The sequence below is a fragment of the Lathyrus oleraceus genome, chromosome 6, assembly GCF_024323335.1.
Source record: "Lathyrus oleraceus cultivar Zhongwan6 chromosome 6, CAAS_Psat_ZW6_1.0, whole genome shotgun sequence".
Lineage (NCBI taxonomy): Eukaryota > Viridiplantae > Streptophyta > Magnoliopsida > Fabales > Fabaceae > Lathyrus > Lathyrus oleraceus.
In genome coordinates, this window is record NC_066584.1 from 18,326,198 (window position 1) to 18,353,993 (window position 27,796).

The window sequence follows — 27,796 nt, forward strand, 5'->3', positions numbered from 1 at the left end:
TGTTCTTTCCGGTTCTAGGTTTTCAAGTATAGAGAGGTGATCTGCTACTACATTTTCAGTTCCTTTTTTATCTTTGATTTCCAAATCAAATTCTTGTAACAACAAGATCCACATTAGGAGTCTAGGTTTAGCGTCTTTTTTTGTTAAGAGGTACTTAATGGCAGCGTGGTCAGTGTAAACGATTATTTTAGCTCCGACTAAGTAGGAACGAAATTTATCTAGTGCAAACACTACTGCTAAAAGTTCTTTCTCGGTCGTGGCGTAATTCATTTGTGCTTCATCTAGAGTTTTACTCGCATAATATATGACGTGAAGTTTTTTATCCTTTCGTTGTCCTAAAACAGCGCCTACGGCGTAGTCACTTGCGTCACACATTATTTCGAATAGTTCATTCCAATCCGGAGTCTGCATTATGGGTGCGGAGATCAATGCTTGTTTAAGTGTTTGAAATGCTTCTAAACATTTATTGTCGAAGATGAATTCAGCATCTTTCATTAATAATTCGGTTAAAGGTTTAGTTATTTTAGAGAAATCTTTAATGAATCGTCGGTAGAAACCGGCATGTCCTAAGAAGCTTCGTACTTCTCTCACAGTTTTCGGAGGTTGAAGGTTTTCGATTACTTCTATTTTGACTTTGTCTACTTCAATTCCTCTATTTGATATGATGTGTCCTAAAACAATCCCTTCTTGTACCATAAAGTGACATTTTTCCCAATTAAGTACTAGGTTTACTTTTACACATCGTTCTAGAACTCTTTCTAGGTTTTCAAGACATTCTTCGAAACTTTGCCCGCATACGGAAAAGTCATCCATAAAGACTTCCATGATGTTTTCGAGAAAATCGGCGAATATGACCATCATGCACCTTTGGAAGGTTGCAGGAGCATTGCACAATCCAAACGGCATTCGTCGATAAGCGAAGGTACCAAAAGGACATGTGAACGTTGTCTTTTCTTGGTCATCAGGATGAATTGGTATTTGAAAGAAGCCTGAGTAACCGTCTAGATAGCAGAAATGAGAATGCTTGACTAGTCGTTCTAACATCTGGTCTATGAATGGTAAAGGAAAATGATCTTTTCGGGTTGCTTTGTTTAGCTTCCTATAGTCAATGCACATTCTCCATCCCGATTCGATTCGTTTGGTTATAGTTTCTCCTTTTTCGTTTTCGATCACGGTTATACCCCATTTCTTTGGTACTACGTGTACAGGGCTAACCCATTTGCTATCGGATATAGGATATATAATACCTGCCTCTAATAACTTCGTTACTTCCTTCTTCACTACCTCACTCAGGATCGGGTTTAGTCTCCTCTGATGTTCCCTAGAAGTTTTACAGTCTTCTTCTAGCATGATGCGGTGCATACAAATAGAAGGACTTATCCCTTTAAGATCGGTGATGTTGTATCCTAGTGCGGTTGGATATTTTCTTAAGATATGTAGGAGTTTTTCGGTTTCGAGTTTTCCTAGGTCTGCATTGACTATCACTGGTCGTTCAAGTTCTAAGTCTAGGAATTCATATCTCAGATTTTTGGGAAGTGTTTTCAGGTCGAGGGTTGGTTTCTTAAGGCATTGCGTAGGATCCGATGTTATTGCTAAACATTGGTTCAGTCTGTCTTCTCACGACAGTCAGACAATTCTTCATTTTCTAATTTTGTTTCTTTTATGCATTCATCGATGATATCCATGAAGTAACATGTGCTTCTATTGCAGGTGCTTTCAAAATTTTGGAAAGAATGAACTCAATTTTCTCTTCTCCTACTTCGAAAGTGAGTCGTCCTCGTTTTACGTCTATGATGGCACCGGCGGTTGCTAAGAATGGTCTTCCCAATATAATGGGGGTAACTTCATCTTCTCTTATGTCCATAATTATAAAATCGGTTGGGATGTAGAATTGACCTATGCACAAGGGAATGTTTTCAAGAATTCCTACGGGATATCTAACGGAACGATCTGCTAATTGCACAGACATTTTAGTTGGTCTTAATTCTCCCATTTCAAGTCTCTTGCATATGGACAAGGGCATAACACTGATACCGTCTCCTAAATCGCATAGAGCTTTGTCTATGACAAATTTTCCGATGTGACAGGGTATTGAGAAACTACCAGGATCTTTAAGTTTAGGAGGCATATTTTGGATTATCGCGCTGCACTCAGCAGTGAGTGTAACAGTTTCGCTATCTTCAAGTTTCCTTTTATTAGAAAGAATTTCTTTTAAGAACTTAGCATATGAGGGCATCTGTGTAATAGCTTCTGTAAAAGGAATGGTGACGTTTAATTGTTTCAGTAGGTCAACAAATTTTTTAAATTGGCCCGCGTCTTTGGTTTTAATTTGCCTTTGAGGATAAGGGATAGGTGGTTTGTAAGGCGGTGGAGGTACATAAGGTTCTTTCTTTTCTATGGTTTCCTTGTTACACTCTTCCTTTTCCTTAGGTTTACTTTCTTCCTCAGTTGACTTTTTAGAGTTTTGGTTCTCAATCCTTGGGTCAGACGGTCCTTCTACCTCTGTTCCACTTCTTAATATAATTGCATGAGCGTGGCTTTTCGGGTTAGGTTGGGGCTGTCCAGGAAATGTACCAGTTGGGGCAGCAGTAGGTGCTTGTTATTGAGCTACTTGTGAGATTTGTGTTTCCAGCATTTTGTTATGGGTAGCCAGGGCATCTACTTTACTTGCTAGTTGTTTAATTTGTTCGCTAGTGTGTACATTCTGGTTTAAGAACTCTTTATTCGTTTGCTGTTGAGAAGCTATGAAGTTCTCCATCATGATTTCCAAGTTGGATTTCCTAGGAACGTTATTGTTAGGTGTAGATGGGGTCGGCTTTTGATATCCAGGAGGTATAGCTGGGGCTTGACTGGGAGCTTGACCTAGTGCGTATAAAGCATTATTACTCTTATATGAAAAATTAGGATGGTTCTTCCAGTTTGAGTTATAGGTATGCGAGTAGGGATTTCCTTGAGCATAGTTCACTTGCTCTGCTTGGATTCCTGTTAGGAGTTGACAATCTGTAGGAGTGTGACCTTGAATTCCACAGACTTCGCAATTTTGAGTTACGACAACCACGATGGCTGGAGGTGATACATTTAAACTTTCAATTTTCTGGGCAAGAGCATCCACTTTTGCATTAACATGATCAAGGCTACTTATCTCGTACATGACTCCTTTTGTTTGAGGTTTTTCTACCATTGTTCGGTCGCTTCCCCACTGATAATGATTTTGGGCCATGCTCTCGATAAGTTGATAAGCGTCAGCGTAGGATTTATCCATAAGCACACCACCTGCGGCGGCGTCTATTGTTAACCTTGTGTTGTATAAGAGACCATTATAGAAGGTATGAATTACTAACCAGTCCTCTAAACCATGGTGTGGACAAAGTCTCATCATGTCTTTGTATCTTTCCCATGCTTCGAAAAGAGACTCGTTATCTTTCTGTTTAAATCCATTTCACTACGCCAAATAAGGGAAAAGAGGGCGCTTATTTTGGCCTATAACAGCGCTTTTAAGCGCCCTCTAATCTGGCGCTGGCATAGGTAAAGACAGCGCTTTGTTTTCCTGGAGAAAGCGCTGTCTAAAGGCCCACATTATAGTGCGCTTTATGAAAAAAGCGCCCTCTGGAGTGGTCTATAAAGGGACACCTTAGAGGGCGCTTTCTGGAAAAAGCGCCCTCTAAAGTTGTCAATGTAAAGTGTTTAGAGGGCGCTTTCTGGAAAAAGCGCCCTCTAAAGTTGTCAATGTAAAGTGTTTAGAGGGCGCTTATTTTTTTAAAATAACTAACACTTTAGAGGGCGCTTTCTGCAGAAAGCGCCCTCTAAAGTTGTCAATGTAAAGTGTTTAGAGGGCGCTTTCTGGACAAAGCGCCCTCTAAAGTTCTCAATGTAAAGTGTTTAGAGGGCGCTTCCTACAGAAAGCGCCCTCTAAAGTGTTAGTTATTTTAAAAAAAATTGTTTGAAAAACAGTGGATATTTAATTGGTAACCTGTTCGCATGCTGCAAAAGTGTAAAATTCATATTGATTTCATCCTTTAATCCAATGTTATACACCATTAATCCATTGATATATACAACATGAATCCATTTATATACAACATTAATCCTCCATATATACAACATTAATATATGATTCTTTGATCAACAATATACAACAACATATTCATGATTTAGTAAAAGTACAACAACAATATACAACATATATACAACAACAGCATACAACAACAACATTCCATACATATATGTACAACAATATACAACCTAGCTATATGATTCTTTGATCAACAATGAATTGACACAATTCATCCTTCATTTCATCCAAATAAGCTCTTGAGTAAGATTTGTATTCCTCAAAGTACTACAATTAAGAGAATAAAACATATTCATGATTTAGTAACAAATTAGATTAGTTATCCGATAATATTAAAATAAACCCTAAGTTATTATTCCATACCATTTTTGGGATGTCTATACGATTCAATGCAATGATATCTCTCATAAATCTCAATACAAAAAATCCGCAATCGACCGAATTATTTTGCTGAGGACACTACACAGAAAAACAAACAATATATATATAGTTAATTTCTTACAAACACTATTATAAGCAAAAAAACAAACACTATTATAAGCAAAAATAAGATACTTAATATATACCTGAACTCTGACCCAGGTAATGTCCTTCCTAATGCGGTAATTCTTTTTCGATCTAAATTTTAGTATTGCCCTAACAAAATAAAAACGTATATTGAGATCAATCTGACAGACATAATTAAATATAGAAATACACACGAATATTTAGGGGAATTTCACTTACGTGTCAACCGTCTTCTTCAAACCCGGATATTTACTCCAATCACCCGATAACGAATCGAGATAATACACTATTAGTCTCGAAAGATCCATAGCAACCAACACCCAGTGGCCACTGTAAAATAAAACAAAAATTTAGATGAATGAAAATTTTCTACGTAAAAGATATACATAGATTAGAATGAAATTATTAGAAAGAAAATCTAACCCGTTGCCAGAATTAAACGGTAAAAAATACAAACTGCGTGTAGTATTATCGCCGGCCGCCATGAATCTATCGACTAGATCATTCTTTATGGATGTTGGATTTTTCGATATTAACGTTGCGTTGACACGGGAAGCAGCAATAAAATTGAAACGGTTACACAATTCAGTTCCCCGCATCAATTTGTCATACATATACCTTAAATAGAAACATAATAAATATTAGACTACTCATTGAAATGTGTAAATAAATTGTTCAACTAAGTAAATTATAGATTGATCGGAGTACCATATGTATGTATGAATGATAGCGATGCCCAATTCGTCGTGCTCAAAAAGTTGTTGCATGTCCTCCTTTCCAATTATTTCGAAATGAGCTTTTCCGAAAACACCTTCATCAAAATCTATACTACGAATGGACCCGTCCATAATATCGGACTCTTCCACCATTTTCTCAAGACGCATCATAATTTGAGATTTTGTCCCGGCCGTCGTTGGAATATCCTTCGTTGGAATATCCTTCGTTGGAATATCCTTACCATCGCTTTTCAACTTTCGACCGGGAACCTAAAAATTCATATAAAATAAATCATTACTTTTTGTGATGCAAAAGAATCGTTGTGTATATAATTCAATGGGTATATATATTTGTACCTCTTTTTGAGATGCAACCGACTCGATGCGTCTTGAAATCCCTTTACCAGCTTTAGGGGTGGGTCTTGTAGGAGTCTAACATTACCATGTAATAAGGATTGATTAAATATCATAATTGTAGCTGAATTGAAATGTGAATTCTAAATATTCATAATCATTTAGAACATATATACCTCGGCATCAGGGAAAATTAGATCTGACGGCCAACCAACAAAGGATCCGACTGCATCTCGCATCAACGTTGTCTCTGAAACAACGTCGGGTAATGGTAGACGGGCGTCCGTATCTAATACGAGGTCAACCGAAACTTTCATAAATCCCACCGGGAGGGGATTATGGTGAAGTAATTCACCCGAAGTATTGTGCACTTTTCCCTTGCCAACCATGCGATAAGTTGGTGACGATAGATACAGCTGACAAGGTGAAATGCCCTAAACCAATAATAAATGTTATTGTTAACTTGTATATGTGTCAAGTAAAAAAGTGCTATTTTAATTTCATAATAACATATATAATTACCTCGGGAAATTTCGGTTGATGATTGATACTAGCTCGGTCACTAGTATCTTTTGCCTCGGAAGCGCACCTTTCCTCTCTATACCTTGCATTCTCGTTTTGCAGTTGGAGTACTTGTGCCCTTAACTCCGCCAAGGTCTCCATCACCTCTTTGTTGGTAGGATTTTTTGTTTTTGTTTTTTTATAAAATGACGACGGAGTCACACCAAAACCCTTACCCCTCACACGACCGGAATACTCAGGAACATTTAGTACTCGACTAAGTACGCTCCTGCAATCCTGGACCTCGGTTGAAGGTACGGTTTGGGATAAAGTCTCCTGGAATATTATTAGAGGAGATTAAAAATGAATTATATGTCTAACAAAATTTTCGATATAATTAAAGAAATAATGTTACATATACTTACACATTCGTCATAAACATTTTGGACCGCTTCAACGACAGCCCCATCCTTCCCAACCCGAGCAGCCTTCCATAATACGTGGTCCGGAAGAGATGTTGCGTCACTTTTCTCCTCGGCTAGCTACACATTGAATTAGATTATAAGATCATCAATTATAACATATTGTGACAATGTATAAGCTCATAGCATTTGAATATACTCACAATTTTTTGTTGTAACCGTGCATAACCCGTACGCCCTTTTTTGTACGGATACGCGGGTTTTGATGCCCTTTTCCTATTTATGTCGCTTACTTCCTGGATAAAAAAGTTTAAGTCATATTAGAACCAAGTAACTTAACAATTGTATAATACCATAATTAATAGACATTACATGGAATTTTTCGTTTCTTCGTTTGGCGACAAAGTTATCCCATTCATCGGCTGAAATAATCTCGGCATACTTCATTGGCCGTTCTCCTTCAACAAATTTTCCTTCCTCATCCTTGAGAAATTTGTTGCACAAAAAGGATCGAAATCCTCGGAGTCTTTTTCCGGCCAATTGAATACAATATTTTTGCCGACTTTCATCGATGTGAAAGGATCTCTAAAAAACATACAAATGGAGTGTGTTATTATAAAGTAATATTATAACAATATATGGTTAACAAATAGTCAACAAAAAAAACATATAACAATATATGGTAAGTACCTGTATCTCCGACCATATTTTTTCCTTGCCAACCTTCAAGTCCGGACTTCTCCAATTATCACATGTAATCGGAATATGTTGGCGAACAAGGAAACCAATGTAACTTGCCAACATTGAACCGTTAAGCTCAATTAGTTGGTCTTCAGCACTCCAATGTACTTCAAATTTTACACCCTTGTCTCTTGCACGAATGATTGACTTCATAACAGTCAATCCTCGTTTGATTTCTTTTTCAACATTATTACGTGATTCATTCGCGGCATGGGTATCGTCTTGGTTAGCCATTTTATCTGTAATATAGAAATGATTCAATAAGACCCAAGTAAGACAATGATTCAATACGTGAACACATTTACTGCATGCACAAACTTACTGCATACACATTTACTCACACACACCTACTGCATGCAAAAGACCAATGCAAACTTATGGTGTTTGGAACATGAACAAACTTGCATCCATAATCATCAAACTTCCAAGCACAAGCTCAAACACACTTCAAATATATCAGTTTTCAATCAGAAATAAAAAACTCAGTTTGCCCTAAACAACATTAATCAACATAATGCACAAAATGAAAAACTAAGTTTAGAAAATGCCCTAATCAAACACATGAAGAAAGTGAACGGTAACGATGGAGAAGAGAAATACCTTAAAGGTGACGGTAACGATGGAGAAGAAAGTGAACAGTGACGGTGGAAGAGGTTAACGCAGTGAACGTGAACGGTGAGGGAGGGAGAACGAACGGCGACGATGACGGTGAGGGAGGGAGAACGAACGGAGGACGAGAGTAATCGCAGTAGAGAGTAATCGTAGTTGAGAGAAAACCCAGTTACATAAACGAAATAGCTTATAGAGAGGGAAAATAAAGAGACATGCAGTATATGTTATAATTTTAATGTTTACTAAAGGGGACCTTAGAGGGCGCTTTTTTTAAAAAAGCGCCCTCTAAAGGGGGCCTAAGAGGGCGCTTCTGAAAGCGCTCTCTAAGGCTTTCCAAAAGCGTCTTCTAAACTGGAAATGTACATGGACTTAGAGAGCGCTTTTTCAAAAGCGCCCTCTAAGGGTAACCTTAGAGGGCGCTTTCACAAAAGCGCCCTCTATTGTTGTCCCTCCATTTTTTTTTTGGCTTCACTTTAGAGGGCGCTTAGTTACATAAGCGCCCTCTAAAGGGGGCCTAAGAGGGCGCTTCTAAAAGCGCTCTCTAAGGCTTTCCAAAAGCGCCTTATAAACTGGAAATGTACATGGACATAGAGAGCGCTTTTTTAGAAGCGCCCTCTAAGGTTACCCTTAGAGGGCGCTTTCAATAAAGCGTCCTCTATTGGTGTCCCTCCATTTCCTCATTATTTTTTCGCTTCACTTTAGAGTGCGCTTTGTTACAAAAGCGCCCTCTAAAGTGAGTTGTCTATTCCAATAGTATGCTCCTTATTTTTTCTCTTTACTTTAGAGTGCGCTTTTGTAATAAAGCGCCCTCTAAGGGGCGCTGTCTATTCCAGTTTTTGGCGTAGTGTTTATCTGGGCTCTCAACATAGCTGTTTTGCTAGGAGGAAAATATCGGGCAAGAAAGACTTTCTTCAACTCATTCCATGTGGTGACTGAGTTGGAAGGAAGAGACTGAAGCCATCTTCTAGCTTTATCTCTTAACGAGAAAGGAAAGAGACGAAGTCGAATTGCCTCTGAAGTGACACCATTAGCTTTAACAGTATCAGCGTATTGGACGAATACGGATAAATGAAGGTTTGGATCCTCGGTAGGATTTCCAGAAAATTGGTTCTGTTGCACTGCCTGCAACAGCGAAGGTTTAAGTTCGAAGTTGTTTGCTTCGATTGCGGGTGGAGCAATACTCGAATGCGGATCATCTTGTGATGGAGCGGCGTAATCTCGAAGAGCACGAGCTGGTTCTGCCATCTCGGGTATCGGCGAAGGAAGAAGATTTTTGAGGTCAGGAATTTCGATTGGAGGAAGATTGTTTGCAGCACGATACTCCCGAATTCGTCGTAAGACTCAGAGATATCGTTCAACGTCGTTGATTCGTAAGTAGTACGGTTCACCTTGTGAGCGAGTGTGTGGCATACAAATCAACGAAAGACAAGGGAAAAATAAAAATTTCCTTAGTCTCTACAGCGTAACAGAAGAGTTACGATATCGACTAAATAAAAGTCCCCGGCAACGGCGCCAAAAACTTGGTCGCGACTTTATGAGTCTATTGGGGTATTAACTGCAAGTACACAGTCTAATCGCGTAGTTTTAAAAGATATCGATCCCACAGGGACTTAATGAATTGATATACCGTTTTTCTAAGGTTACTTCGTAAAGCTAAGGCGGATGATACTTAGTTGATTAGGGGGAAAAGTAAAACTAAAATCGGATCTAGATTAAATATCAAATACGCGGATATCGGTATGTAGTTCGTCGTAATTAGGGAATCAAATCTTCGTTGGATTCTTAGTTTTAAAATAAGTCTTTTCAGTAGACACTATTTATTAAAAATCTTTTCTCAAACTCTCGCTCTGTTGAATCAGACTATTAGTTTATATTAACGTACGCTCTCACTATTTAGTTAAGTCTAAAATCACTTTTTAAAACCAATAGAATCTATAGAAACTCTTTTTATTAAAATACTAACCGTTTAAACACCCTCGTCTCAAACTCTCGCTCTGTTGACTTAGATTATATGATTAAACTTAAATGCTTAACTCTCGTCCTCACATTTAACCTTTAAAAATACTTTTTGAAAATGATTAGAATTTAATTAACTCTAAAAATTGTTTTCGCCCTGATTTAAAGTTAATGTCCAATTTACACTGTCCAGTTAAAAGCTCAAACCGTCGTTCTATTGATTTTAACTTCTTTATGTTTTTTACTCTTGTACAAAAAATTTGGTATTAACTCTGTAAATTGAGACCATAAAAAGAGTGACTATATTTTTTTAAATAAATTTAAACCAACTTAGTTTTGATTCCTTTATTCCGCTTACTTTACATACCGATATCTAAGTTTATTTAGCCGGACATGCTAAACAAGCCTAAACAATAATTATGCTTAAATACAGCCATATCAGATAAACAGTATAGATAAACAGCAGTACAGAGCATATATAAATTAAAACAATAAATTAATGAACCTGTAAAATTAATAGAAATCTTGGTTGTTCCCTAGCTTCGATGCTTGAACACTCCACCACAAACCGGTTGGATTTGTTCTTCACAATCTTCGTTCGGACAGGAAAATAAAGGCGAAGGAATAAAATACTATGACCTAACGTAAGGTTAGATCCAGTAAAAACTACACAATAGTTTCCGGTGTAGAAACTAGTGTGAAAGAAAATAAATTCAATGCTTTGGAAATTAACTAGAAAAGAAAAGGAAATAAAAATGCTAAGAAAGTAGAATGCTGTAAAATATATTGCTGTAAAAGCTTGCACGGTGGAAAAGCGGAGAGAGGCGACAGGGCACCACTTAAGATCTATTTATATTCATCCCTCATGTAACCGTTTCCCAAAAGTTCCTTCAGTAGGTTTCCTAGTGTGTCAACGAGTCAAGCGAAGAAAAAGGGCGAACGTGCTTCTGTTACGCGCGTCAAAGCAGAAAAATAGGAGTGGGGGTGTGACGTTCGTCACACCATGTGTTACGCTCGTAACACTGAGCAGAGGGGCGTGACGCTCGTCACGCCTTGTGTGGCGGTCGTCACAGCATCACAGCGCTTCTCCTTTGTAGTTGTGGGCTGGGCTTTAGTGGAATGCTTCTTTTTGCACCCCCTTTTCTTTCTTTTTCACGTATGCTTCAAATAATGTTACCTGAAATAAATAGAAGGAAAATACCAAGTAATATCGAATAATATAAAATAAATCGGATCAAATAATAATATAATTTAATTAAATCAAGTCCAAAAATATGATATTATTTCATGTTATCATCAACACTCACATATAATCAATTTTCACAGTCTGTAATACTTACTTTGTTCGGATCAGGAAGTGAAATAACAAATCTCTTATGAATGAGAACAGAATAGTAAGTTGGTGCAACGGAAATTATACCTTGTTGTATCAGAGCAGCCATATCTATTTTGGTCTTACCGGCCACCGAGGTGTCCTCAAGCTAAATCGCATGATACTCAAAATGCTTTGCGATCTGGGTAATCATGCCTCCAATGGAGATACCCCCGAATTACGCCCGATCAACTCTGCCCAAATAACCAGCTGCGAAGGCGGCAACATTGATGGTCTGGTTTTGCACCATCGAGTACATGAAAAACAACTCTCGTTGAGTTGCCAGACCTGTGTTATCACCCTATTTGAATAGGGTGTATGCCAAACCTTTATGGGTATAGAGAAAATACAGGTTCTGGATGTCGGAGGCATTATCACCCTTTGAGGTGTAATTCGTCCTCCCAGTGATGGAAATCCAGAACTCTTTTGGCGAAAACCCATCAGGGACCGCCCCCCGTCCGTATAGCGGGAGTCGGAGAATCCCGACCAATTCCTCCACAGACAGTTCATGATAATTATTGAAAAGACGAAAGCGTAAAGTACCAAAATAATACCTTGTTGTGCTAATCCACCTCTTTTCTAGTTAGAATTCCAGTGTGCTTAAAAATTCGAGCGTGATGCACTCATAATTCGGCGCTTCAAGGCTCATAAATTCCAGCATCCCTAGTACGTGTAACATCCAGTCCACTTCAATTTTCAGACCTAAAGCATTAAGGGTTTGCTCGCACATATACCTGGTAAGTGTGAGCTTTCGTTTCCTATGAACTTGATACTGCTTCTTCTGCTCTAGATTATCAAAGACAATGTTATGCAGATTCGGGTTCCAGATGGCTCTCTTTTGTGACCTCGATGTCTCGGTCAAATGTTGCTTCCTGTTAAAATCCTTCACGGGGGCATTTTGGACCTGCAAAAAAATCGAAAATTTTGGAATTGGAATTAGAAAAATATTAAACCGTGGTTAGGACGAGGCCAGAAAATGGAGCAAGAGTCGTGAATAGAGTTTTGGCTTTTGAGTTATGAAGGTGGTAAAGATGGAAGCTTTAGTTGAAGGGTTTTAATGGAGGATGAAGAAATTTGAGAGAAAAAGTGTGGGGAAGATGAAAACATGAGAGAGAATGAGTGACGAGTGGTGAAAATCTGAGTTTTAGGAAGGGATATGGGTGGGTAATGAGTGGTTAGTGGATAATTAAGATGTGTGGGCCCACACAAATCTAAAAAGAATAAAAAATTTCAACTCCGCATGACTGACACGGGCAGCCGTGTCAGGCCACTATCCAAGGTGTGGGGTTTCAGGATTCCTGACACGGGGCGTGTCAACTGACATGGATGGTCGTGTCAGGCCACTGCCAAATGCAAATATTTTTCATTCCTTCAGTGCTCCTGACATGGGTCGTGTCAGGCTACTGCTTTTCTCATTTTCAAATTTTTTCCATGACCCTGACACGGGCCGTGTCAGGCTACTATTTTTCCCGATTTTCAAACTTTTCATTCTTTTTTCCTCAGGTATGGTTCTTCTATCCACTATGACTCCTGTATGTATTTGAGTGTTTTTCCCTTCTAGTGCAGAGCACTATGTAAATCTACAATAAAAACACAAAACATGCATACTTATTAGAATTAAAATTCCGTGAGTTGCCTCCCACGAAGTGCTTCGTTTAACGTCGCATGACTCGACGGTCGTCCATCTTCTTAGGTAAGACGGACCTTCTCTATTAGACCACCCTCCTGCCCTTTGATGTATGGCTTTACTCTCTGTCTATTTACTTTAAAATTGTGTTTGTTTGCTGGGTTTTTAAGCTCAATGGCTCCATGTGGGAATACCTTGTGTATCATACAAGGTCCCGACCATCTCGACCTTAGTTTTCCAGGGAACAACATCAACCTGGAATTAAATAACAACACTAGTTGTCCTTCCTAGAGTTCTTTCTTCTGAATGCGTAGGTCATTCCATGTTTTTGTTTGTTCTTTGTATATCTTTGCATTTTCATATGTTCGATTCCTGAATTCTTCTAGCTCATGTAGTTGAAGAATCCTGGATTTCCCCACTTTGGAAAGGTCATAGTTCTGGAATTTGGGAGCCCAGAATGCCTTGTGCTCGAGTTCGAGCGGCAAATGACATGTTTTACCGTAAACCAGTTGGTAAGGGGACATACCTATGGGGGTTTTGAATGTTGTTATGTATGCCCATAGTGCATCCTCCAATTTGATCGACCAATCCTTTCGCGAAGCATTGACAATCTTTTCCAGAATCTATTTTATCTGCCAATTCGATACTTCAACCTGTTCACTTGTCTGAGGATGATACGATGTGGCAGTTTTATGCTTGACATTGTATTTCCTTAACAGATTCTCCATCAACTTGTTCAGAAAATGGGTACCTTTGTCACTGATGAGTGCCCTTGGTACCCCAAACCGAGCGAAGATGTAATTTTTTAGGGAACCGGCCACCACTTTAGCATCATTTGTGGGCAATGCCACGACTTCCACCCATTTTGACACATAGTTAACAATGACCAGAATGTAATGCTTTCCAAAGGACGGTGGAAAGGGTCCCATAAAGTGTATTCCCCAAACATCGAACAGTTATACCTCTAACATGGAATTCTGATGCATCTGATTTCTCTTTAATATGTTACCTGTCCTTTGACATATGTCGTATTCTTTCACTATCCCTTGGGCATCCTTGAACAGTGTAGGCCAGTACAACCCAGACTGGAGGACTTTTGCTGTTGTTCTATCTCCACTAAAGTGTCCTCCATATTCTGAGTTATGAAAAGTTCTGAGGATGTCCCTTTGTTCTTCCTCTAGGACACATCTCCGAACCAACCCATCTATTCCTTCTTTGTACAAGAACAGATCATACCACACATAAAACCTGCAAACATGCAAAAAAATAATTCTTTCTATTAGAATCAAAATCATCAGGTATTAGTCCACCTACCAAATACTTCACGTAATCAGCGAACCAAGAGACACTAGTAACGGCTAGGATATGTTCGTCGGTGAACTCATCTTTGATTGGGTGTTTTTCTTTTGTTTCTTGGATCAAAGACATCCAAGATAAGTGATCAGCAACAGTGTTTTCACTCCCCTTTTTGTCTCTGATTTCCCAGTCAAACTCATGCAGAAGTAGAATCCATCGCAGCAACCATGGTTTTAATTCCTGTTTAGCAAAAAGATATTTTAAAGTTGCATGATCAGTATAAACGATTACCTTTGATCCTAACAAATAGGATCTGAATTTGTCAAAAGCATAAAAACCCGCGAGTAGCTCTTTTTCAGTGGTTGCATAATTCATTTGAGCGGGGTTCAACACGTGGCTCGCATAGTAGATCACATGCAAGAGCTTCACCTTTTGTTGTCCTAGTACTGCACCCACTGCATTATCACTTGCATCACACATCATCTCAAAAGGGAGAGACTAATCAGGGGCAATAACTATGGGAGGGGACACTAGTTCCTTCTTCAGGGTCTCAAAACCATCACTGCACTTCTTGTCAAAAATGAAAGGTATGTCTTTCATCAGTAGGCTTGTTAATGGTTTGGCTATTTTGGAAAAGTCTCTTATGAACCTGCGGTAGAACCCCGTATGTCCCAAGAAGCTTTAAATGCCTTTTCATTCACCAGTGGTGGTAAGTTAGCTATCACCTCCACTTTTGCTACGTCTACTTCGATGCCTCGTTTGGAAATCTTGTGTCCCATAATTATCCCTTCACGTACCATAAAATGGCACTTCTCCCAATTTAAGATCAAATTTGTTTGTTGGCATCTTTCTAACACAAAGGACAAGTTAGTTAAACATTTATCAAAAGAAGAACCGAACATAGAAAACTCATCCATAAATACTTCCATATGCTTTTCGAGCATGTCGGTAAATATGAATGTCATACACCTCTAAAAAGTGATAGGTTCGTTGCACAACCCAAATGGCATTCTCCTGTAAGCGAAAATATCATAGGGGCATGTGAAGGTGGTATTCTCTTGATCTTCAAGAGCCACAACAATCTGATTGTATCCCAAGTACCCATCAAGGAAACAATAGTCATGACCGGATAACCTTTCCAAGATTTGATCAATGAATGGTAAATGGAAGTGGTCTTTTCTTGTTACAATATTCAGTCCCCAGCAACGGCGCAAAAAACTTGATCGGAAAAATAGAAAGTGTATTATTTTGCCTTTATTATATTAATTAAATTTACTTATATACTAAACATATCCACAACCGTCTTCAACAGTTAATTCTTCAGTGTCCGACACTGATCGGAAAAATAGCAAGTGTACTATTTTGTCTGTTATAGTAATAAAGGGGAAATTCCCCGAATGTCGATCTCAAGGATTGCAAGTCAATATCAAGTTCAAATTATCATTCAATTAAACAAAAACTATGGTTTGGGGTTTTTAGATTCAGATATAAAAATAAGGCAAAAGAAAATAATACTGTAAAAATAAGGGTTTACAAGGTATGAGGAACAATGTCAGGGAATGTGTATGATTTGTCCCTGTAACAACACTGAGTCACTATTGCATCAACAAATATCAATTACTACCAATTCTCAAGGGTATTTTCTCCCAAGTCCTTGGTGAGAAAACCTTTAATCATTCTACCCTAATTTCTATGTCCATAGGAAATTAGGGTGAGGTTAAGCTTTATTATATCAAGAATGCTCTGATTCATAAAGGATACCCATAGTCCTAGATGATATCTACTGCAGAGTAATCTTATGAAAACCTTACCATTGGCGGTCCAGCCTAATTGATAACCATACAACAATCTCGATTGGTCCGAAAGAGAAAGCATTAAACACATCAAAAGGTTATCGTAAAACTAATATTATAAATGCAATCGTAAAATCATAGTCATTACAATTCTAAATCAAAGACACCCCTAGCATTGGGGGTTTAGCCACTCATATTGTTCGAAACAAATTAAGGATAAAAAAATACACATTACAAGTAATTGGATGATTTGGATCTTCAATCGCTTCCGCTCTTCGAATTCCTTGATCTCTGCAATCCTTGCTCGTCTGACAATGCTGTGTTCGCCTCGTTTCAAGATGATATTTTATCATGTATAAAATCTCCTAGTATAGTGAAAGATCCCTAAACAAAAGGTGGAAATGTCCAAAACGTCCCTGCAACTCAAGCCCGGTGAAAGGCCAAAAAATAGGAAAAATTTGCGCTTGGGCTGACACGTTTCATGTCAGCTCCCTATCCATCCTGACACACCCAAGATGCTTCAACACGACCTCCAACTGACCTGACACGGGCCTTATCAGGCTTCTGCCTTTGGTTCCTTCTGACTTGTTCTGCCTTATGCCTGACACGACCCGTGTCAGGTGACACGGGTGGCCGTGTCAGGTGACACGGGTGGTCGTGTCAGGTAACACGGGTGGCCATGTCAAGCTTCATGTATTGAGTCTTTTCTTTTCCTTGCTTGTCGAAAATTCCCATTGTCTTGCATTTAATTCCCCGACTCTTCTACTTGGACCTGGAGAACAAAAACATAGACAACCCACGCATAAAATCGCGAAAACATAAAATAAAAATGACAATTAATAAAAATGCTAAAATAACTTACTGAAATTAAAATTAAGTTTAAAGTTACCATAATGCATGCATAGTGTCTTAAAATCCTTGGTTTCTTGTCGGCTAAGCAACGAAAACATAATGAAAATGGTGACCGATCAGACACGTACACCATTAAGTACCCTTTTATCCTCTACCTTGCTTCCACGTGTCTTCAATTATTGAATTGTTGTGAACTGCTACCTATGTCGACAACTGCCTTAAATCTCCTGACTGCTTATGTTGAAAAATATCTTCAAGTCTTCTAACTGCTACCACACCTCAAAAATACGATCCTTCGCGATGGTCGCAGAAAAAATGATTCGAACAGAGTCGCCACCAAAATTTATTTATTCCAATGAAGAAATAAGAAAATATCGATAAAACTTTTGAAAAGAAAATGGTCGTCGCAACCATATTTGGGGTTGGGAGTCGATTACGCAAGGGGGAAGTATTAGTAGCCCTAACGTATGTTGTACTCAACGGGAACCTTTTTGTTAAATTTTGCTACAAGAGAGAAATTGTCGAAGTAATCAACACCTTCCATTTGAGTGTATCCCTTGGCAACTAATCTAACTTTGTACATGTCAATGTTATCGTTAGTAAGATATTTAATTTTATAGGCCCATTTACATCCAATAGGTGTTTTATTAGGAGGAAGATCGACTATGGTATGGGTATTGATGTGTTCAAGGGAGGCTAGTTCCGTTTGTATAACTTAAATCCAACAAACATGTTGGAAGGCTTAGGAATAGGATGAGGGTTCAAAAGAGGATGAAACAAATAGGAAAAACTATTTGTAGATTGTGTTACATAGGTTATAATTGAGTACGGAGGAAAGGGGAAACTTTGGGGTAGAAAAGGTGGATGAAGTGGATGAATTGTTGTTGATGAGATTGCAATGGTAATCATTGATATATGATGGTTGTTTTATTTGTCTAGTAGCTTGCTTACGAGTAGGGGAATTAGGGTGAGGGGTAGGAGTGGGTAGGTTAAGGTTAGGAATGGTAGGAGTAATGGAGGTGGGAGAAGGGGGTGTATGGTTGAATGATAGGGTTAAGAGGAATGAGAATATGAGGTACCAGGAGGAGAGTTTGGTTGGGATGGGATATGGTTCATGTCAGTATTGGTTAAATTAAGGGTGGGTATAGGAGGTAAGGGTCAAATATCATAAGTTATGGTGAAAGGAACACAAGTTTCATAAAAAACGACATTACGAGAAATAATAAAATTGTTAGAAGTGAAATCATAAAAGAGATAATCTTTGGTGCATGCGGATTAAACTTAGTGCGATTAAGAGAGAGTATCTCTGTGTGTGTGTGTGAGAGAGAGAGAGAGGGAGGGAGAGAGAGAGAGAGAGAGAGAGAGAGAGAGGGAGTAAAAACATATGCAAGGTAACCAAAGCATTTTAGAGAGTTATAATCAGGCAGTTTGTTATAAAAAAAGAAAATAAGGTGTATTAAAATTAATAATAGGAAAAGGTAAGCGATTAATAAATTGAACAACATGAGAAATAGAAAGATGCCATAACTTTTCAGGGAATTGTTGTTCTTTGGAGAGAGGAGAGAGAAATATTGAAGAAAGAAAGAGAAAGAAAAAATGTAATTGGGGAAAGAATCGATTATTTGGTTACCTTCAGAGTTGAGGAAAGAGAGAGAGAGAGAGAGAGAGAGATGTATGCAACCAATGAGGAAAATCCATGTATGGAGGATAGAAAAGAAAAGGATAAGGATCAGATGGTGATTTGGGAGAAGAAATATAAAGGTGACGAAAAGGATGAAGAAAGAGAATTCTTGGAAAATGTTGCATGAGGGACGCGTGGAGAAGAAATGAGTATGTCAGGATGATACCATATTGGAACTTCCAAACCAATGATTAAACATACTTTATTATTCTTAATCAATGAATATCCCACAAGGGAGTCATGTATTTATATACAATAAAAGCCCATTAGTATCTAATAGAATCCTATAAAGAAGGTAACTAAAATTAAAAGTAATAAACTATTATGAATTATTATCTAAGATGATCATGTGTTATACTATTTTATCTATTCTAGGATCAAAACTGTAATTTGAGTGAGTTACTCTATATATACTAAAGTCACACAACATACACACACACACACAAAACTTATTTTTCAAAACTTCATCTCTTTTCAAAAAACTTCTTTGAAATCACTTTTTATTAAGCCAAACATTTTTAAAAATCGATCATAACCTATTAACAAGTGTTTATAAGATGTAGCAAAAATCTGCCTATAATTGGATCATCAACATCATACTATCACTCTATGAGACTACAATTTTGCGAACGAGCATACAACCAGGATTATGCATTATGACATGCCCATTTTCTATGTGAATCCTAACCAATTATCTAAACATTTATATGAATTCATCGCTCCATGCTGTCACTCGACGAGTCTACATCATTTTGTTATCCATAACATAATTATATAAAGTAATCTTTGATATGAATCAATAGTCTAACAATAGAGTTTCCATGACAATTAAACATCTAAGTATTATTTTATCAAAACTTAGACAAAAGGGAAACCCCTAACCAATTGGGACTTCTTAATGTTTACCATGGTTAACAAGATACTCACAATTCATAAACTACTATCTTCACTCGTGTACTGCCTCATGAATAGTCATCTCCCTTGTCTACTAACTTCAATGATACTTTATCTTCATTCATGTTTTGTTATTTGGGTTGATTCCACATTCATTGAGTTTTTTTTCTTTTTGAAATACCATGTCTAGAAATAGGATGAAGATAAATACCACAAAAATATGATGAAGGAAAAAGAGCATAAGGTTCAAATAGAGGATGATAGGAAGTTGGAATAGAGCATCCACAAGCTTCATATTCCTAAGGATTATTAATAAATTAAGGATTTGAGAATAATATAATATAATAAATTAAAGGCTATTAAATTTTTAAATAGTTTAAATTTAATTTAATAAATATAATAAAATAATAAAATGATATTACACATCAACATATTTTTTTTACCAAAAATGAAGAAGCGGGATCAAAACTGTTACAAACAAAATGGAGAGATTGATTTTGTAACATCCCGAATAAAGAATTTCTATATTCAAAATGTTATACATTAGTACAAATACATTCAACAATGTCTAGATGACATAATACATGAAAAGGAATATAGTGCATACATATGTAAGTAATATGACTGATACAAAACACTAAGATTAGAGATATAAGATTAAAATGCACAGCAGAACTAAATACAACAAGATAATCTTCAATGCTCTTCAAGAAATATTTCCATTTCCCTTGCTTGGAAACTGCTCGTATGAAAAATATAACAATAATATGGGGTGAGATATTTATATCTCAATGGAGCCCCTGCTAAACCATAAGTCCACTCGGCTAATGGATTACCCGCAAATATTAGACAATATGAGTCCTAGCTCTTATAAGACAAAACATAAATCAAGGGGATTGAGGTATACAAACCTCACTAGGGGCGGAAAATAGATAGGCCTACCCCGCAAAAGCCCGAAAAAAATGGTGCAGGAAGAGGCATGCATAGTTGAGGTTGTGGGCCTAAAAACCTTGGCTTGCCTCTCACTAAATATGAGGGCGGGCCGGATGGCCCCACGGTAACTGCACATTTTAATCCTAAAAATACAAAAAATATATTAATGTGTGTTCCCGAAAAACCCTGTAAAAAAATGAAGGAATGGACAGACACATTACACGGTGAAGGCCTAAACCCTTGGCCCTCCCCGTACTAAAGTGTGGGCAAAACAGATATGTCCAACGGACTGGGTGCATTTTTCCATCCTAAATCTCACGCTATTGGAGAATGCTAAGATACTCCCACCTTATGGCTGATGTACGCCTACAAGACACGAAAAAATGATGGCCTAACAACTAGCGCTTTATGCATCAAGCCTGGCTTACGAGATAAGTGAAATTCCAATTGAACTCTCCCGGTTACGAACTACACTTACAGGCAAGGCATCTGGTTGGTCATTCTTTCACACATAGCTCAAATCGTCTTCTTCGAGACTAATCTCGTCGCATACTCTCCACTTAGGAGTGAGATTATGTATATAATCATGATTCTTAACTGACTGGACCCTGAGTCAATCTAGGGTTTCCTCATAGGATTCAATTATTCCATTTGATTAGTAAAAAATAATGACACAAAATCCACAAAATCCTTTACTTAAGCATTATTAATAATTTCCTAGACACACTTACTTGTTATCTAAATTTTATTAACAATAAATCAATGCATATAAGAATGATCAAAAAACACATAAGTAAATTCATTGATTAGGGTTGGAAAGTGCAAAACCTTGTTTTGAAGGTAATATGCTTTTAACAAGAACATCACATTGTTATGATGACAACTAATAGCTTCTAACAAGTCAAACATGAACGATTGGTTAAGTGGATAAAGATACAAACCTAAGTATTAGGGTTTGAAGGACTTGACTATCTGATGATGACAATCAAATGGAATATAACAAAAACCTCATCTAAAGCTACTCAAGCAAGTGTCTACAAAAGAGAAAGCATTTGTAAATGTCTAGAGGTCCCTCCCCTTATTTCATTTCATCCAGAGTTATGTTTTGACACAACTCTCTCTCTCTCTCTCTCTCTCTCTCTCTCTCTCTCTCTCTCTCAACATCTTTTTTACTTTCTCTTACTAACATTTTAGCCATAGAGCTTTTGTGAAAAAAATTATTTTTGTGAGTGAGAATAAGTTGTAATTATGGAAGTGTAGAATTGTAAGATTTACCATGGATTTGTTTTATATCTTGGTTGAATATAATATCCATTTAGGGATTTTTTTTTTGTTTGGATTAGAAGTTAAACCAATTAAAAGCTTTGGTTGGGGATTGTGTGATCAAACCCTAGTTTAGGTTTGAGAGTAGCCCGTATTAAAATTGATCCCTGTATTTTAATACATCATATTTTATTATATGCTAAGAAAATTCTATTACTTCTCGCGTAATTTTCTTTGATTTTAATATGTTTTTAATTTTGAGTTTGAATTCTCTTTGATTTTGTGTCTATTGCTTATTTCAGAATAAACTATAGTTTGATACATTCTTACTGTATAGATCATAACTTTGGTTAAAAAATTTGGATTGATACGTTTTAATATGCGTTGAAAATCTAAGAGGAAAAACTACATGTTTAATATTGACGCTAGAAGTTAATTCTAAGTGAAAAAGATTTAAATTATCAGATTTTGTTCCATACTTAAATAAAATAAATTAGTTAGTTTTAGGCCTGCTTATGTTTTTCGGGTCAATGCTCTTAAAGCCCAATTTTCGTTATTATTTAAGTTAAAACCAACATTAGCAAAAGGGAGACCGTTTTGAGGAATTAGAGAGAGCATTAAGATTACATGGTCGGCTAATCTCCAATGTTAATCTATTATTTCAGAATTTCATCAAGACTTTTAGGTTATTATATTATCAGTTTTTATTCAATTCCTTTCCATCTTGTTTCGTGCATTCTTGTTTGCTTAATTCGAGTTGCATATAGTAGTGTTGACTAAATTTAATCGATGCATGTTCCTTAACTTCGCGTGTTAACTTAGCTTATTCGTTAACTTCGCCAGATCTTCAGCTGCCATGCTTAATGCGGCAAATAAGAATAGAATTCATGTAGTGTTGATCACGCTTGTTAATCGATACATAATTAAATAGGAATTTAATTCACTTAGATAATTGGTGATATAATAATCGATGATAAGTATAAAATTACCGAACCAGTAGATCAACCTGTTAATCATAAATGTAATCATTCTCTATATTTTCCATTGTTCGAAAACATAAAACCCCTTTTTCGTTTATTTCCTTTGGTAAAATTAACTTAGATTCTTTGCGATACCAATCGAGTATCTCTTCCTTATTCTACATTTTATTTACTCGTTTTTTACCCGTGTGCGATTGCGGATGAAATTGGCACTGTTGTCGGAGATCAAATCCGGGTCACCCGCGTGACAGGCAGGAATACTTACCACTATACTAAAATCAAGATTAGGTTAAAGCTTAGCTCGTGGTAAAAGCTTGGATAAGGTTCGAGATTAATTTGGTATTAAAATATCACATGTAATTGGTCAACCCATATAAAACCAAAGCTTAAGGTTTATAAGCTCACCCCACGTAAAAGCATGCAAGGTTTAAGGAACTTGAAGACTAACTGTTCTAAGAATTTTGTTTGTGGAAGGAAGACTAACCACTACAATCTACCGTGTGGAAAGAAGACTAAGCACTTCAATCAACCGCTTGGAAAAGAAGACTCAAACTGCTATATTCTGAAGTCTTGTATTATTTGGTTGGAGGTCAACCATCATTCTTGGTATAAAGGGGTTCGTATGTCTTTAATATGTTTTGGAAATTAAATATTTAAGAGACGGTCTTGATTCATATATGTGCCTCTTTAAATGTAATATTTGAGTTTATCTATTAACATAACTTTTGCGATACTCTTTGAAAGACCTTACCAAAATAATTTATGATATTTTTCATAAGTGTTTTTTATGAGCGGCTTCTTCTCAACTTCACAGTTTTAGATTTTTTATTTACAACGAGTTTTAGTTCACGGGTTTGTACTTGAATCTAGATCTTTTTCTAGGCATGTTCCTTCGATCTAGATCTTATTGTTGGTCCCAATTATGGCCAGTTATAATTGATTGTCACCAAATTGTTAGCGGGAAATGATCATTGTTATTGTGTTTCGATTTAATGAGTTATTGTCGTGTAGATCAATTTTCGTGTTGGATGTTGGGTTTGTTCGTTGTTCTCAAAGATTTGGATTCAATGCTCATCAGTTTACAAACTCTTTTTTTTTTCTATTTGGATTCACGCTCGTACGCAAGTGCTCTGGATCGTGGTCACGATGCACTTATGTTTGCTCAATATTTAGATCTAGATTTAATTTATTAATCCTTTGAATTACTCTGTAGTTTATATCACCATGGATTATTTATGATCTTACTGGTCCAATTTTTGTGTCCTTCAAACAATTCTTTAATGTGTTTTTAATATTAAAATCTTACGTACCTTCTACACTAGTAATACTCAACATAAACACACAAAAACTAGGAATCACGAAAAATTTGGAAGAAGGGAAATATGCAATGGTAGCAAAAAAAATATTTTGATCTAGAGCAATGGGTGCATTTTATTAATTTATTTATTATTAGCTAACAATTCACATAGTGAATATTCCATAGTCACAAATAACATTTTATTCACAACAATGACAATGACAAACTCTGTCTTTGGTACAAACTCCTTTCGCAGTAAATGATGGACAATTCATCATGCAAAATTCTTGGCAAAAGAAACCCCTCCACGGGTCACAATAGTCACGTTCAACAAATTCACACCTTTTTGGTTTCGGGATTTTCAATGCCACAGGCTTTCCTGCACAAATAAATTCATAGTATAGTTAATTTAATAAACAAGAAATTCGTGAAAATTCACAACAACAAAAAAAATCAAGTATCATAATTCATACCAAAAGCAAATGAGAAAATAAGCAAAATGATCAAGAGGTTTTTCATATTCATGATTTTGAGGAAAAAATGTTCTTTTCTAATGGTGATATTTCACTAGGTAGGTGGGTATATGTAATAGGTATGTGGGTATATATAATGTGAACCTCTTAAAAGTTGTTTAATTGTATGTGTTATTCTATGCAAAAGTATAGGAAAAAGTATATAAAAAGTTAAGTAAAAAAGTATTATATAATTGAATGAATGAATAAAATAGTATTATAGAGTTTAACTGATATGCATTTTAAGTATAAAATAGTTTTACATTTTCATCCAATAGAAAACCAACGGTCTGTCATATCATTAGTCTTTTTTAAATATAAGTGTGATATGGCAGGATACATGATCGTTATTGATTGACAGTGTAAAATTAATTTACACGGTCAATACATCATCCATTTTCTCTAAAAACTACTATAAAATCTCTTTAAATTCAAAGAGTTGTGACTGCTCTCATATTTTTACACTTAAAATTCATTATGTATCCATTTTTAAATAATATATTATTTATGAAACTTGACAAATCTATCATTGATTTTTTTTGAAACTAGAGAGATACAAAATATATGTGACACATTATTAAAATATTTCACGTCAACAATTTTTTAATGTAAAAAAAAAAGATAAAATAGGGAGATAAGTTTTTTTAATAGAGTAAAATATGAGACCAAAACTAGATTTTTCTATACAACAACAACAACAATAATAATAATAATAATAATAATAATAATAATAATAATAATAATATGGAATTTATATAAAAAATGAAGAACATTTTCAACATAATGAATTGATAAAATGATGAATGTATATAAAAATAATGATATGATAAAAGGGAAAATTATGAGAAAAAAGGAATAACATTATGAGGATCCTAGATTTGGAAAAAACATTTTTAAAAAATAAATAAATAAATAATTTTATCATCCAATAGAAAACCAACGGTCTGTCATGTCATTAATTCTTTTTTAAAATATAAGTGTGATGTGGCGGAATACATGATCCTTAGTGATTGACGGTGTAAAATTAATTTACACGGTCAATACATCATCCATTTTCTCTAAAAAATAATATAAAATCTCTTTAAATTCAAAGAGTTGTGACTGCTCTCATATTTTTACACTTAAAATTCATTATGTATCCATTTTTAAATAATATATTATTTATGAAACTTGACAAATCTATCATTGTTTTTTTTTTGAAACTAGAGAGATACAAAATATATGTGACACAGTATTAAAATATTTCACGTCAACAATTTTTTAATGTAAAAATAAGAAAAAAGAGATAAAATAGGGAGATAAGTTTTTTTAATAGAGTAAAATATGAGACCAAAACTAGATTTTTCTAAACAACAACAACAATAATAATAATAATAATAATAATAATAATAATAATAATAATAATAATAATAATAAGAATAATAAGAATAATAATATGGAATTTATATAAAAAATGAAGAACATTTTCAACATAATGAATAGATAAAATGATGAATGTATATAAAAATAATGATAAGATAAAAGGAAAAATTATGAGAAAAAAGGAATAACATTATGAGGATCCTAGATTTGGAAAAAAAAATTAAAAATAAATAAATAAATACTCCCTCCGTTTCTTTTTAAGTGTCGTTTTAGCATAAAGCTCTCCAACCAAGATAAATGAATTGTTATAATTTTTTTCCCATTGTACCCTCATTTTAATCTAATTTTTGATCTCATTTATAATTTTTATCATCATAAATTAAAATAAAATAATAAATTATATAATATATATTGAAAAAAGAATTGTATAGACAAATAGTCTAAATTATTGAACTTTTATTTTCGTAACTTATTTGACTAAATGAAGTCCTTACTATAAAATTAGTTAATGATTGTAATTTTGTTATTAAAGAAGTACTTAAAAACTGAGAGTACATATCACCTAATTATTATTCTCATACGTGGTATTTTGGATTGAACTCTGGTGTCGATAATGATAGCTTCATGGTTCGATAGGAATTATGCATGTTGTAGTCGAAGTCTGTTCAAACATGCTGCCGAAAAATAGGTTTTGTTTAAAAGCATGTCGAATTGGGCCTTCCTTGGAAAGCTTAATTGTTAAGTTAGCTTATAGCCTAAATTAGCTTAGTAGTATAAAAACAAACTAGTTCTCTCAAGTTGTTGAGAGAGGTTAATTGTTGCTAATCACTTGTAATCTTTGAACCCTTATTAAGAAACTGAATAGTAAAACAATTTTAACCAATTCTTATTATTCTTGTTCCCTCTTCTCTCCCTTGGTAAAACCTAACAGGGTTTCTTGTATTTGTTCAAGAAGCTCAATCTTTTTCTCATAGTTTGGTTTGTTTTTGACGACATCAATTCACAACAAATTAGTGCGGTGAGCATGGATGATAAGATGTTGTCAACAAAGTATAAGATTGAAAAATTCACCAGTGTGAATGATTTCGGTTAGTGGCGCTTGAAGATGAAAGCACTACTGGTTCAGTAGGGTTGTTTAGAAGTGTTGAAGGGAGTCGAGGCCATGGACGCACGTTAACGGTCAAAGAAAAAATGACTATGTTAGAGAAAGCCCACAACACCATCTTATTGAGCTTTGGTGATAAGGTTCTTCGACAGGTTTCGAAAGAGACGATGACGTCGAGGTAATGGGTGAAACTCGAAAGTTTTTACATAACCAAATCGTTGGTCAATCGTCTCTACCTGAAGCAAGCCCTGTATTCATTCAAGATGAGTGAAGACGAAGTTCTGGCTGAGCAACTGGATATGTTCAACAAGCTGATTCTTGATCTTAAAAATATCGATGTCAAGATCGAGAATGAAGATCAAGCATTATTATTGTTGTGTGCTTTTCCCAGATCAAATGCACACTTCGAAGAAACTCTCTTGTATGGAAGAGAGTCTCTAACCTTTGAAGAATTTCAATCAACCTTGTATTCTAAGAATTTGGATGGATGGAATGAGCACAAGCCATCTTCAATTGGTAAAGGCCTATCGGTTAAGACGAAATTCATAAAAAAAGATGGCAAGTTCGACAAGAAGAAGGGTAAAAGTCAACATAAGCCTTATAGTGGTGATACATCTGGTATTCGATGTTATCACTGTAAGAAAGAGGATCATACAAGAAAAGTGTTCCCTAAACGCCTAAAATATCATGGAGGTAAGTATAATGGAAACACAACCATAGTTCAAGATGATTTCGACTCATATGATGTTCTTGTGGTCTCAAACAGCGACTCAAGTAAAGAGTGGATTATGGATTAAGGTTGCACTTAGCATATGACTCCAAACAAAGACTTGTTCAAAGAACTATGTGATCAAGATGGTGGATCTGTATTGCTTAGAAACAATAAAGTTTGCAATATTGCAGGTGTTGGATCTGTGAGATTCAAACGCCATGATGAGTTAATAAGGT

General features: G+C 35.9%; 1 long non-coding RNA gene and 1 pseudogene across 1 annotated transcript; one reads left to right on the forward strand and one right to left on the reverse strand.

The window, feature by feature from the left end:
• Nucleotides 1-3,350: 3,350 nt before the first annotated feature.
• LOC127099396 (uncharacterized) lies at nucleotides 3,351-3,450 on the forward strand (annotated as a pseudogene).
• A 20,527-nt stretch (nucleotides 3,451-23,977) lies between these two features.
• Nucleotides 23,978-24,511, reverse strand: LOC127093278 (uncharacterized). Its single transcript, XR_007792509.1, has 2 exons — nucleotides 24,343-24,511; nucleotides 23,978-24,248 (listed from the first exon to the last, which is right to left on the reverse strand). It is a non-coding gene; the product is annotated as an uncharacterized LOC127093278 (long non-coding RNA).
• Nucleotides 24,512-27,796: the final 3,285 nt, after the last annotated feature.